Raw genomic sequence first — 12371 nt, 5'->3', positions numbered from 1 at the left:
TAAGAGATAGATAACAGATAGATATATATAACATAAGTAAATAGCTACTAGTCGCGACCCGCGAAGTTTAGGTCGGCTAGAGTACATTATGAAATTAGTTGACAACAGTATATCCTAATCTCTCCCGAAGGAAACATGAGAGCCTCTATAGGCAAATTCAAAGAGTTCAATACATAATATAAACTTTCCAAAACAAAGGTGGAGAGATTCTAATCAAAACACAAAGTAGAGGAAATAAAGATCTTCGTCGTCTCTCAGGCGACCCACAACTCACTTCTGAGAACCTGGACCTGTGTCTGAAAAACAAGAGATATATACGGAATGAGAACCCTGGGCCCATGGGTTCCCAGTACGGTAAAAGTGCCAAATAAATTCAATGTACTACAACAAAAACTCACTAAGCATCCTAAACTTCTTCACCAATTATTCATCCTAGGTTCTCGCTAATCCATGAATAGGCAACTGTCATAAGGGAGTGCTAAATTTACTTCATGTTTCACATGTTTCCCAACTCGCTGACTCTTCCACGAATCAGACTCAGAATCATAAGCAAAACCATCACCAGTTGTTCTGCCTCAGTAGTTCTATATCAATACATCATCATGCAATCGCATCATCAATTCATCCCATCAAGAACAGCCCTCACACCCACCGACACCAGCATGAAGGGTCTCTCAGTTGTACAAACACAAGCAATACAGGCAAGTAATACACAAACATGATACAAGTAGAACAAGTAGCACATAGTCAGGTAACATGGCATATATGATGTAGAAATCCAAGACAAATGGCAAACCCAAACAATTCAAACATATGCAAATGATGAATGCCTGCCCTATGGCTGATGATATCATCTGTCGGTTATATAGCCAACCCGACATGTCCTGGTAGCTAACCATTGGACAGAAACACCCCTTGCGGAGCAAGTAGGTTTGAGCTACAACCCCCTTGCTACTGCCCGCTCAACCCAGAGCCAGTGAAATAATCACTACTGCGGCTACTACCCAGGCGGGTGTCTAAAAGCTCAACCTGGAGCGAGTGGATTCACCACTACTGCCGCTACTACCCAGGCGTCGCAATCTCTGACCTGGAGCAAGTGGGACGAACCACAACCCTTGCTACTACCCAGGTATCTCAAGCATTGGCCCGGAGCAAGTGGGACGAACCACAACCCTTACTACTGCCTAGGCATCTCAAACATATATTCATTCAATCTCAATTCATATTATCAACATTCATTGTTACCAAATCTCAAACATTAACTTGGAGCAAGTGGGACGAACCACAACCCTTGCTACTACCCAAGTATCACAAATAAACATTTATTCATAATCACCCTTCATTATTATCAATCCTCAGACAATGACCCAGAGCAAGCGGGACGAACCACGACCCTTGCTACTACCCAGGTATCACAAATACACATTTATTCAAAGCCCCACGATTAAACTCGTTTATCATAATCCTCCTTTCCCGTCTCATACCCGGAGCAAGTGGACAACGCCACTGCCTACTACCCGGGGTCGCACATCACATTTCAATATTTTTTTTGTCATTATTATCCATTTAACATATTCATTCATTAATCATATATGCATTTATACTCAGCCATAAACAATAATGGCTTTGCCATAACCCGGCAATAACTCAGCCATCCGGCTCATGGTCCAATCAAGAACGGGCCATTTATCAATAAATATAGCCCTCCGGCTCATGGCATACACGGTACTTCCACCGTCATCCTCCATATCTCATATAATCATCTTTGATCATCATTGATCATAACTTTTCCCCTTGCTTCACTCGCAAGTTACCACATCCCCTAGCTCATTGCTAGGCATATCAGAATGATTTAATACATGAGAGGTGAGATCGGAGGTTTAGAAGTATGAGATTTGGCTTTTAAAACTCAAAAATCAACTTTGGCATGAAAACAGGGCCACGCGTACGCGCACTTCACGCGCACGCGTGGATGGCCACAAAACTCATCGACGCGCAAGCATCATACTCGCGGACGCGCGGGTTGAAAAATAGCCAAACGACGCGCAAGCGTCAGCCACGCGTACGCGTGGGTGCTCTTGCGCCCCAGGCACAAAACTGGCACAACTCTGGCACAACTCTGGGGAAAATAGCTGGGCATTTGGTGCAGCGCATCGACGCGCCCGCGCACACCACGCGCACGCGTGGATAGTGCCTTCTTGAAGAACGACGCGTACGCGCCAAGTGCGCCTACGCGTGGAGGGTCATTCTGCTAAAAATTTTCTAAGTTAAAAGCTGCAGAATTTACAGATTCAACCTCCAATCTTCCGACGGACATAACTTTCTCATTTTAAATCATTTTTCACCCGTTCTTCAAACGGCATGGACATCCCGGATCCAATTTCATTTCTAAACAGATTTGGCACAAAACAGAGATCCGTAGTCCAAGTTATGTCCCGTCAAAGTATGCCCAAAAACCATGTTTTCATACCAAACCACTAGGTGCCATTTTCAAAACAAGCCATTTTCAACTCTTTTCAAAATCGACCAAAACATGCCAATTTCAACCCTTTTTGAAATCAATCAAAATGTACCAAAATCCACATCAAGCCATCCTCAACTCACACATTGACACTTTACCAAAAATTCCCAAAACCACATCTAACCATTTTAACACTTCTCAATCAAATGGCTAAAGGACAAACACAATATCATGTCATACATCCTTCCTCATCCCAATTTCCAATAATACCATTTCCAATCAACCATCATTATACGTAATCAATATCATACTCACTATCACGTGATTTCACCCACAAATCAACCTTAATCATTCCCCAAGCATATATCACAACATACATATCTCTAATGCATCATCATACCATCAAGGCATCAATAATCATAATCACATATATGATCACATAATATATCTCAACCGAACCAAACATACCTCGTCTACATAATTTCACCCAAAATTACCAAATTCCACACTTCAACTTCTCAAACCTTATTATTCAATAACCAACCTAATCATTCATATATTTATTATCTGAAATTCATCCAATCACTTGTGCCATCATACAATGCACACATCGACTTACCTTTCTTACCTCTTTCCGGCCTCCGGCCCAAAATTCACGGCCTCCGGCCCAATCTTCATAATTTAAATGCATAAACCACAAATCAATACTCATTACCCAGTACATCAAATTCTCAATACACCAAGCATACAAGGTCACACAATTCTCAACCCAATCATTAATTCACATTACATATCAACTATGCATATTAGCACCAACCATTTACACAATCCAAACTTAATCCTAGGGGTATCTAGCCTAGGAATTCTCATCACAACACACGGTACTTAAATGAAACTTAAACCGTACCTCTTGTAGCCAAACCAATTGAGCCTCTTCTTTGGAATTCTTCACCAACCTTAGCTCCAAGCCTTACCAAAGCTCCTCAAGCAATACCAATCTCCCAATTGTGCACCAACATCACCAAATACACTAACATAACCAATGTCACATACATACATCAACCTAGGGCTCATAAAAATGACAAATCACAAGGGTTTGAGCACTTCTTACCTCAGCCCATATGAAGTAGGGATAGAACCCACTTAGAATCCATATTGGAGTATCCCTAAACACCCAAAATCACAAGATTTCAACACTAACTATCCAAAAACGTATAACAGTGGGGAATTTCGAAAACTGGGCAGAGATAAATGAAATACTTACCACCAAACTTAGATAGAATTGTAGAGGATGAGAAGAGCAACGCGTGGCCGCAAACGGCTCGTCAATCGGAGCTCCGTAGCTCAAGTTATGGTGGTTTGAAGATCAAAGAGAGTTAGGTTTTCTCTCTTCTCTTCTCTCTTCTCAAATCAGCGCCCCAACCCTTCTTTTTAGGGTAAAATGAGCTGAAATGCTCACAACTAATGTTTATATATGTTGGGTCTTGGGCCCACTTAGGCCCGGTTCACTTATTTTTGCCCATTGGCCCAATTTTGGGCCAAAACCTTTAAGATTAGCGCTCTAAATCGCACTTTAAATATTTCTACCTTCCCTAATTATAATTCCTCATTTCTTAATCTTATTTACCCATAATCAATTTCCTCAGTTGTAGTACCAGACAGATCTCAGCCGGTACTGCCGGTCAAAATTCCACTGCGCACTTTTACGCAGAAAACTATATTTTCCGACTCGGAAAAATTCACTGAATCCAAATATCATATTTAAATTATCAAATTCCAATTGCCAAATCTTCCGACCATATTCGCTCCTATTTAACTTATTATTTACTAAATTTCGGTTAGATCGGGTATTACAGAAATTATAATTTTAATAATTGAAAAATTAGAATAATTGTATAATTTAATTTAAATAAATTCTATTTTGAATGAATTATATTATTAACTTGAACTCCTAGAAATTATTTTACTAGAAATGATTAGATTGATATTTATAACTATTTTAAGTTTAAATCAATTAATATTTATGTACAACTTTATTATAATTAATTATTTTATAAATTGAAATTAAAATTTCGGAGATAGAAAAATAATAGAGATTTGTATGATTTAATCTAGAAAATTGATATTTGAATTTAAATTGTACTTTACAAAATATAATTAACTTGTTCATTTTATAATGTAAATTAGAAATAATTGATTGAACTTAGCAATATGTTGATAAATAATGTTCCTAAATATTTTTAATAAAGTATATTTGATTTTAAAATAACTCTACCCTTCAATTTTATCAAAATATCTATTCATACCTATCCTTATTATTTTATAAAATCCCTAATTTCTAACCCTAATTCCCAAATTGGAAACCCTAAGTTACTAATCAGAAACCCTAACCCTCCCCCACTCTCTTCAGCGCCGTCACCCTCATCACAAGCGTACAGACTCCCCTTCTCTTCCTCAGCTTCACCGCGGCACACATACACACTCAGGACACCACACTCATTCAGCCCACACCCCTTCTGTCACACACCCACACCTTGTGAACGAAGCTGCACCACGTCCAGCCCGCCTCGCCATCGCTGCCGTCAATATTGCCAACGAAGAGGACGCCGTCGTCGCTGTTCAAGGAGGAAGGAAGAACCACGCGAGAGCCAAGGGAGGAGGGAACCTTTGCTGCGTCGCCGCCATGCCTCCATTGCCATCGAACGCCGTCAAGCGCGGAGAGAGAGCCAGACACCACGAGGAAGAAGCCCGCGACTAGCCTTGTCGCCGTCAGTGCTGTGGGTTGCCGTCGCCATCCACGCGAGCTGCCACCGCGTCACCGTTACTGAGCTACAGCGCCGCCGTTGTTGCACCCTACTGCTGCCGCGTCTCACCAAGCCGTCGCTGGAGGAGGAAGTTGCTCTGCCACCCTCCGAGCTTGCTGTTGCAGTTGCCTATACCGCTGCCGTAGCTTCTTCGTTCTGTTATTACCTTCTAATTGTTGTAAGACATCCGTGTTCTGAATCATCACTTGATGTTTTTGTTTATTCCACTGCCATTTTATTAGCCTTGCGCTTGTTATCAATTTGATTTTGCCCTGAACTTCCAGAATTGAACTTCCAGAATTGTTACTCTTATCCGATTTGAATTCATGGTTTTTGCTTGCTGCCGTGGCCACCTCACGTCGCTGCTGGCTCTGTTTGAAAATGGCTGCTACTTCTAGAATCTCAGATCGGAGAGGAGAGGAGGCGTTTAACCTTGTCATTGTTGCTGCCCCAGAAGAAGTGAGGCTGCTGCTGCTGTTCCGGCCGCATTGGCTGTTGAAAACTGGGAAAAAGAAAGGAATCGTTGCGTTTAAATTCGATGGTTTCGACTAATTGAGGTAGGGGATTTAACGTTTTTAATTTAGAATGCCTAAAAAGTTAATTAGATAAGTGCAAATGGTTAATAATAATTAAGGACTTCTTAATTTACATGAATGATTTGAAATGTGTTTGAGAATGGTTAGCTATTGCAATTTTTCTGAGTTGTGATTTGAATTAAATATGGTAGTGAATGGTGATTAACCTTGTGATACCTACTAAATTAAAAATATGTTGAGTTAATTATAAAGAAAAACTGACATGTTGATGATTGATGAGTCGAGTTTGAATTGTGATTGGTTAATGCTATGACTGATATTGGTTTTCTGATTTTAATGGATTTGTTGACAATTCTGATTTCATGTGATATTGCTGAATTGGTTGAGATTCTGATTTTGGGTGAATTATTGACTTGTTTGATGTTGAATTGGATATTTGATGCATGGGAATGGCTGTGAAGTTTACTTGTGACTAGTTGAGATTGGTTTTGGTGGTTATTGAAGGATTGGAACTAAGGGATTAAACTGTTTTGAGAACCTGTGATTTTATGAAATAATATAGTAACCTTTAAGAGTATATAAATAATTTATTAATGGTTAGACTAATTTTCTGTGTCATGATTTATTGATCCTGACTTGGCTGTGATTGTGACTGGTTTCATTGTTGTAAGCGATTAATTGATGAGGTTGATTTTGGTTTGAGGCTATGCTTGTGATTAGCGGATAATTTATACGCTTTTTGGAATTGTTTTTAGCATGTTTTTAGTAGGATCTAGTTACTTTTAGGGATGTTTTCATTAGTTTTTATGTTAAATTCACATTTCTGGACTTTACTATGAGTTTGTGTGTTTTTCTGTGATTTCAGGTATTTTCTGGCTGAAATTGAGGGACTTGAGCAAAAATCAGATTCAGAGGTTGAAGAAGGACTGCTGATGTTGGATTCTGACCTCCCTGCACTCAAAGTGGATTTTCTAGACATCCAGGGCTTTCCAGCAATATATAATAGTCCAACGCAAACTGGCGTTCAACGCCAGCTCTCTGCCCAATTCTGGCGTCCAGTGCCAGAAACAAGTTGCAAAGTGGAGTTCAACTCCAAGAATGACCTCTCCACGTGTAGACTTCAAGCTCAGCCCAAGCACACACCAAGTGGACCCCGGAAGTGGATTTATGCATCAATTACTTACTTTTGTAAACCCTAGTAGCTAGTTTATTATAAATAGGACCTTTTACTATTGTATTAGACATCTTTGGACGCCTGGTTCTTAGATCAGAGGGGCTGGCCATTCGGCCATGCCTGGACCTTTCACTTATGTATTTTTAACGGTAGAGTTTCTATACTCCATAGATTAAGGTGTGGAGCTCTGCTGTTCCTCAAAGATTACTGCAAAGTACTACTGTTTTCTATTCAAATCACTTGTTCCGCTTCTAAGATATTCATTCGCACTTCAACATGAATGTGATGAACGTGACAATCATCAACATTCCCTATGAACGCGTGCCTGACAACCACTCCCGTTCTACCTTCGATTGAACGAGTATCTCTTAGATTACTAATATAGGGGACCGAGTCCGAGATATTGGGATCTTCGTGGTATAAGCTAGATTGATGGTGGCATTCATGAGAATCCAGAAAGTCTAAACCTTGTCCGTGGTATTTCGAGTAGGATTCTGGGAATGAATGACTGTGACGAGCTTCAAACTCGCGAGTGCTGGGCATAGTGACAGACGCAAAAGGATAGTAAATCCTATTCCAGTATGATCGAGAACCTCCAGATGATTAGCCATGCAGTGACAGCGCATCGGACCATTTTCACAGGGAGGAATAAGATGCAACCAACGACAAAGGTGATGCCTCCAGACGATTAGCCGTGCTGTGACAGAGCATTTGGATCATTTTCCCGAGAGAGATCGAAAGTAGCCATTGGCACCGGTGACATCCTTACATAAAGCTAGCCATAGAAAGAAGTAAGATTGATTGGATGAAGATAGCAGGAAAGCAGAGGTTCAGAGGAATGAAAGCATCTCTACACGCTTATCTGAAATTCTACCCAATGAATTACATAAGTATTTCTATCCTTATTTTAGTATTATTTTCGAAAACCCCATTACTATTTTATATCTGCCTGACTGAGATTTACAAGGTGACCATAGCTTGCTTCATACCAACAATCTCCGTGGGATTCGACCCTTACTCACGTAAGGTATTACTTGGACGACCCAATGCACTTGCTGGTTAGTTGTGCGAAGTTGTGAACCATGGTATTGGCATCAAAGTGTAATCACAATTTCGTCCATTTTTTGGTGCCATTGCCAGGGAAAGAAAGAGCAATGAATTTTACATAATCAAAGTGTAATCACAATTTCGTCCACCAAGTTTTTGGCGCCGTTGCCGGGGATTGTTCGAGTTTGGACAACTGACGGTTCATCTTGTTGCTCAGATTAGGTAACTTTCTTTTTGTTTTCTTTTCAAAAATTTTTCAAAAATCTTTCAAAATTTTCTCCTTTGTTTTCAAAAAAATTTTAAAATAAAAATGTTTTCAAAAATTTTATAATTTTATTCAAAATTTTTAAGAATGAATTCTAGTCTTTCATGAAGCATGTGAAGCCTGGCTGGCTGTAAAGCCATGTCTAAATTCATTTGGACTGAGGCTTCCAATTTGTTATCAAGAGTAAGCTAGTTGGTGCTAATCCACCTACTGCTGTTCATGATCTACCTGTTACATGCTAAAGCTTGGCTGGCTATTAAGCCATGCCTGACCCTTTGATTGGAGCTTTAGACTAAAGAGCATAAGATTCCTGGAATTCATATTAAAAATTTTGGAATCCTTATTTTTCTTTTTTCAAAATGATTTTCGAAAAAATTAAAGGAAAATACAAAAAAAATCATAAAATCATAAAAATCAAAAATATTTTTTTGTGTTCTTGTTTGAGTCTTGAGTCATGTTATAAGTTTGGTGTCAATTGCATGCTCATCTTGCATTTTTCGAAAATTTCATGCATTCATAGTGTTCTTCATAATCTTCAAGTTGTTCTTGGTAAGTCTTCTTGTTTGATCTTGATGATTTTTTGTTTTGGGTCGTATGGTGTTTTTCATATGCATTCTTGAATTCTTAGTGACTAAGCATTAAAGATTTCTAAGTTTGGTGTCTTGCATGTTTTCTTTGCATTAAAAATTTTTCAAAAATGTGTTCTTGATGTTCATCATGATCTTCATAGTGTTCTTGGTGTTCATCTTGACATTCATAGCATTCTTGCATGCATTCATTGTTTTGATCCAAAATTTCCATGCATTGAGCATTTTTAGTGTTTTTCTCTCTCATCATAAAAATTCAAAAAATCAAAAAAATATCTTTCCCTTTTTCTCTCTTAAAATTTCGAAAATTAGATTTGACTTTTTCAAAAATTTTTAAAATCTAGTTGTTTTTATGAGTCAAATCAAATTTTCAATTTAAAAATCTTATCTTTTTCAAAATCTTTTTCAAAATTCAAATCTTTTTCATTTTTCTTAGTTATTTTTGAAAACTCTAAAAATATTTTTCAAAAATCTTTTTCTTAATTTTAACTCAAATTTTCGAAAATAACAATAACAATTAATGTTTTGATTCAAAAATTTCAAGTTTGTTACTTGCTTGTTAAGAAAGATTCAAACTTTAAGTTCTAGAATCATATCTTGTGATTTCTTGTGAATGAAGTCATTAATTGTGATTTTAAAAATTCAAATCTTTTTCAAAAACTAATTTCTATTATATCTTTTCAAAAATATCTTCTTATCTCACCTTTTTCAAAAAAAAAATTGATTTCAAAATATCTCTTCTAACGTCTTATCTTTTCAAAATTTGTTTCAACTAACTAACTAACTTTTTGTTTGTTTCTTATCTTTTTCAAAACCACCTAACTAACTCTCTCTCTCTCTCTAATTTTCGAAAACATCTTCCCTCTTTTTTCAAAATTTCTTTTTAATTAATTAATTATTTTAATTTTTAATTTTAATTTTCGAAAATTACTAACCTTTTTCAAAAACTATTTTCGAAAATCATTAACTCTTTTTCAAAAATTATTTTCGAAAATCCTCTCCCTCTCTCCTCTTATTCCATTTATTTATTCATCTACTAACATCTCTTCCTCACATCACTCACCAAATTCGAACCCCCTCTTCTATCTGTGTTCGAATTTTTCTTCTTCTTCCTTTTCTACTAACAATAAGGAACCTCTTTCCTGTGACATAGAGGATTCCTCTTCTTTTCTTTTTCTCTTCTCTTTCTTATGAGCAGGGACAGAGAAAAAGGCATTCTTGTTGAAGCTGATCCAGAACCTGAAAGGACTTTGAAAAGGAAACTAAGAGAAGCTAAATTACAGCAATCCAGAGACAACCTTATTGAAAATTTCGAACAAGTAAGGGAGATGGCAGCCGAACCTAACAACAACAATGCAAGGAGAATGCTTGGGGACTTTACTACACCTAATTCCAATTTACATGGAAGAAGCATCTCCATTCCTGCCATTGGAGCAAACAACTTTGAGCTGAAACCTCAGCTAGTTTCTCTGATGCAGCAGAACTGTAAGTTTCATGGACTTCCATCTGAAGATCCTTTTCAGTTCTTAACTGAATTCTTGCAGATATGTGATACTGTAAAGACTAATGGAGTAGATCCTGAAGTCTACAGGCTCATGCTTTTCCCTTTTGCTGTAAGAGACAGAGCTAGAGTGTGGTTGGACTCTCAACCCAAAGACAGACTGAACTCTTGGGATAAGCTGGTCACGGCTTTCTTAGCCAAGTTCTTTCCTCCTCAAAAGCTGAGCAAGCTTAGAGTGGATGTTCAAACCTTCAGACAAAAAGAAGGTGAATCCCTCTATGAAGCTTGGGAAAGATACAAACAGTTGACTAAAAAGTGTCCTTCTGACATGCTTTCAGAATGGACCATCCTGGATATATTCTATGATGGTCTGTCTGAGTTATCAAAGATGTCATTGGATACTTCTGCAGGTGGATCCATTCACCTAAAGAAAATGCCTGCAAAAGCTCAAGAACTCATTGACATGGTTGCAAATAACCAGTTCATGTACACTTCTGAAAGGAATCCTGTGAATAATGGGACGCCTATGAAGAAGGGAGTTCTTGAAATTGATACTCTGAATGCCATATTGGCTCAGAACAAAATATTGACTCAGCAAGTCAATATGATTTCTCAGAGTCTGAATGGAGTGCAAGCTGCGTCCAACAGTACTCAAGAGGCTTCTTATGAAGAAGAAGCTTATGATCCTGAAAACCCTGCAATAGTAGAGGTGAATTACTTAGGTGAACCTTATGGAAACACCTATAATCCATCATGGAGAAATCATCCAAATCTCTCATGGAAGGATCAAAGGCCTCAACAAGGCTTTAATAATGGTGGAAGAAACAGGTTTAACAATAATAAACCTTTTCCATCATCCACTCAGCAACAGACAGAGAACTCTGAACAAAATACTTCTAATTTAGCAAACTTAGTTTCTGATCTATCCAAGGCCACTATAAGTTTCATGAATGAAACAAGGTCTTCCATTAGAAATTTGGAAGCACAAGTGGGCCAGCTGAGTAAAAGGATCACTGAAATCCCTCCTAGTACTCTCCCAAGCAATACAGAAGAGAATCCAAAAGGAGAGTGCAAGACCATTGACATAAGCATCATGGCCGAACCTGTAAGGGAAGGAGAGGACATGAATCCCAAGGAGGAAGACCTCCTGGGACGCCCAGTGATCAATAAGGAGTTTCCCTCTGAGGAACCAAAGGACTCTGAGGCTCATATAGAGACCATAGAGATTCCATTGAACCTCCTTATGCCATTCATGAGCTCTGATGAGTATTCCTCTTCTGAAGAGAATGAGGATGTTACTGAAGAGCAAGCTACCAAGTTCCTTGGTGCAATCATGAAGCTGAATGCCAAATTATTTGGTATTGAAACTTGGGAACATGAACCTCCCTTGTTCACCAATGAACTAAGTGATTTGGATCAACTGACATTGCCTCAGAAGAGACAGGATCCTGGAAAGTTCATAATACCTTGTACCAGGCACCATGATCTTTAAGGCTCTGTGTGACCTTGGTTCAGGAATAAACCTCATGCCCCTCTCTGTAATAGAGAAACTGGGAATCTATGGGGTGCAAGCTGCTAAAATCTCATTAGAGATGGCAGACAATTCAAGAAAACAGGCTTATGGAGAAGTAGAGGACGTGTTAGTAAAGGTTGAAGGCCTTTACATCCCTACTGATTTCATAGTCCTAGACACTGGAAAGGAAGAGGATGAATCCATCATCCTAGGAAGACCTTTCCTAGCCACAGCAAGAGCTGTGATTGATGTGGACAGAGGAGAATTGATCCTTCAATTAAATAAGGACAACCTTGTGTTTACAACTCAAGGATCTCTCTCTACATCCATGGAGAGGAAGCAGAAAAAGCTTCTCTCAAAGTAGAGTGGTGCACGAAATTGTGATCTCCAGGCTCGAACAAATCCTGGTAATGGCTCCAGAGCTTGGTGCTCTGATCTCAATACATAATTGTCACAACTTCGATACAACTAACCAGCAAGTGC

General features: G+C 38.6%; 1 non-coding gene across 1 annotated transcript; it reads right to left on the bottom strand.

The window, feature by feature from the left end:
• Positions 1 to 10601: 10601 nt before the first annotated feature.
• On the bottom strand, positions 10602 to 10709 carry LOC148571291 (small nucleolar RNA R71). Its single transcript, XR_015908885.1, has one exon. It is a non-coding gene; the product is annotated as a small nucleolar RNA R71 (small nucleolar RNA).
• Between the last annotated feature and the right edge of the window lie 1662 nt (positions 10710 to 12371).

The sequence above is a fragment of the Arachis ipaensis genome, chromosome B3, assembly GCF_059453495.1.
Source record: "Arachis ipaensis isolate K30076 ecotype BB chromosome B3, ASM5945349v1, whole genome shotgun sequence".
Taxonomy (NCBI): Eukaryota; Viridiplantae; Streptophyta; class Magnoliopsida; order Fabales; family Fabaceae; genus Arachis; species Arachis ipaensis.
This window is presented reverse-complemented; position numbering and strand designations above follow the sequence as displayed.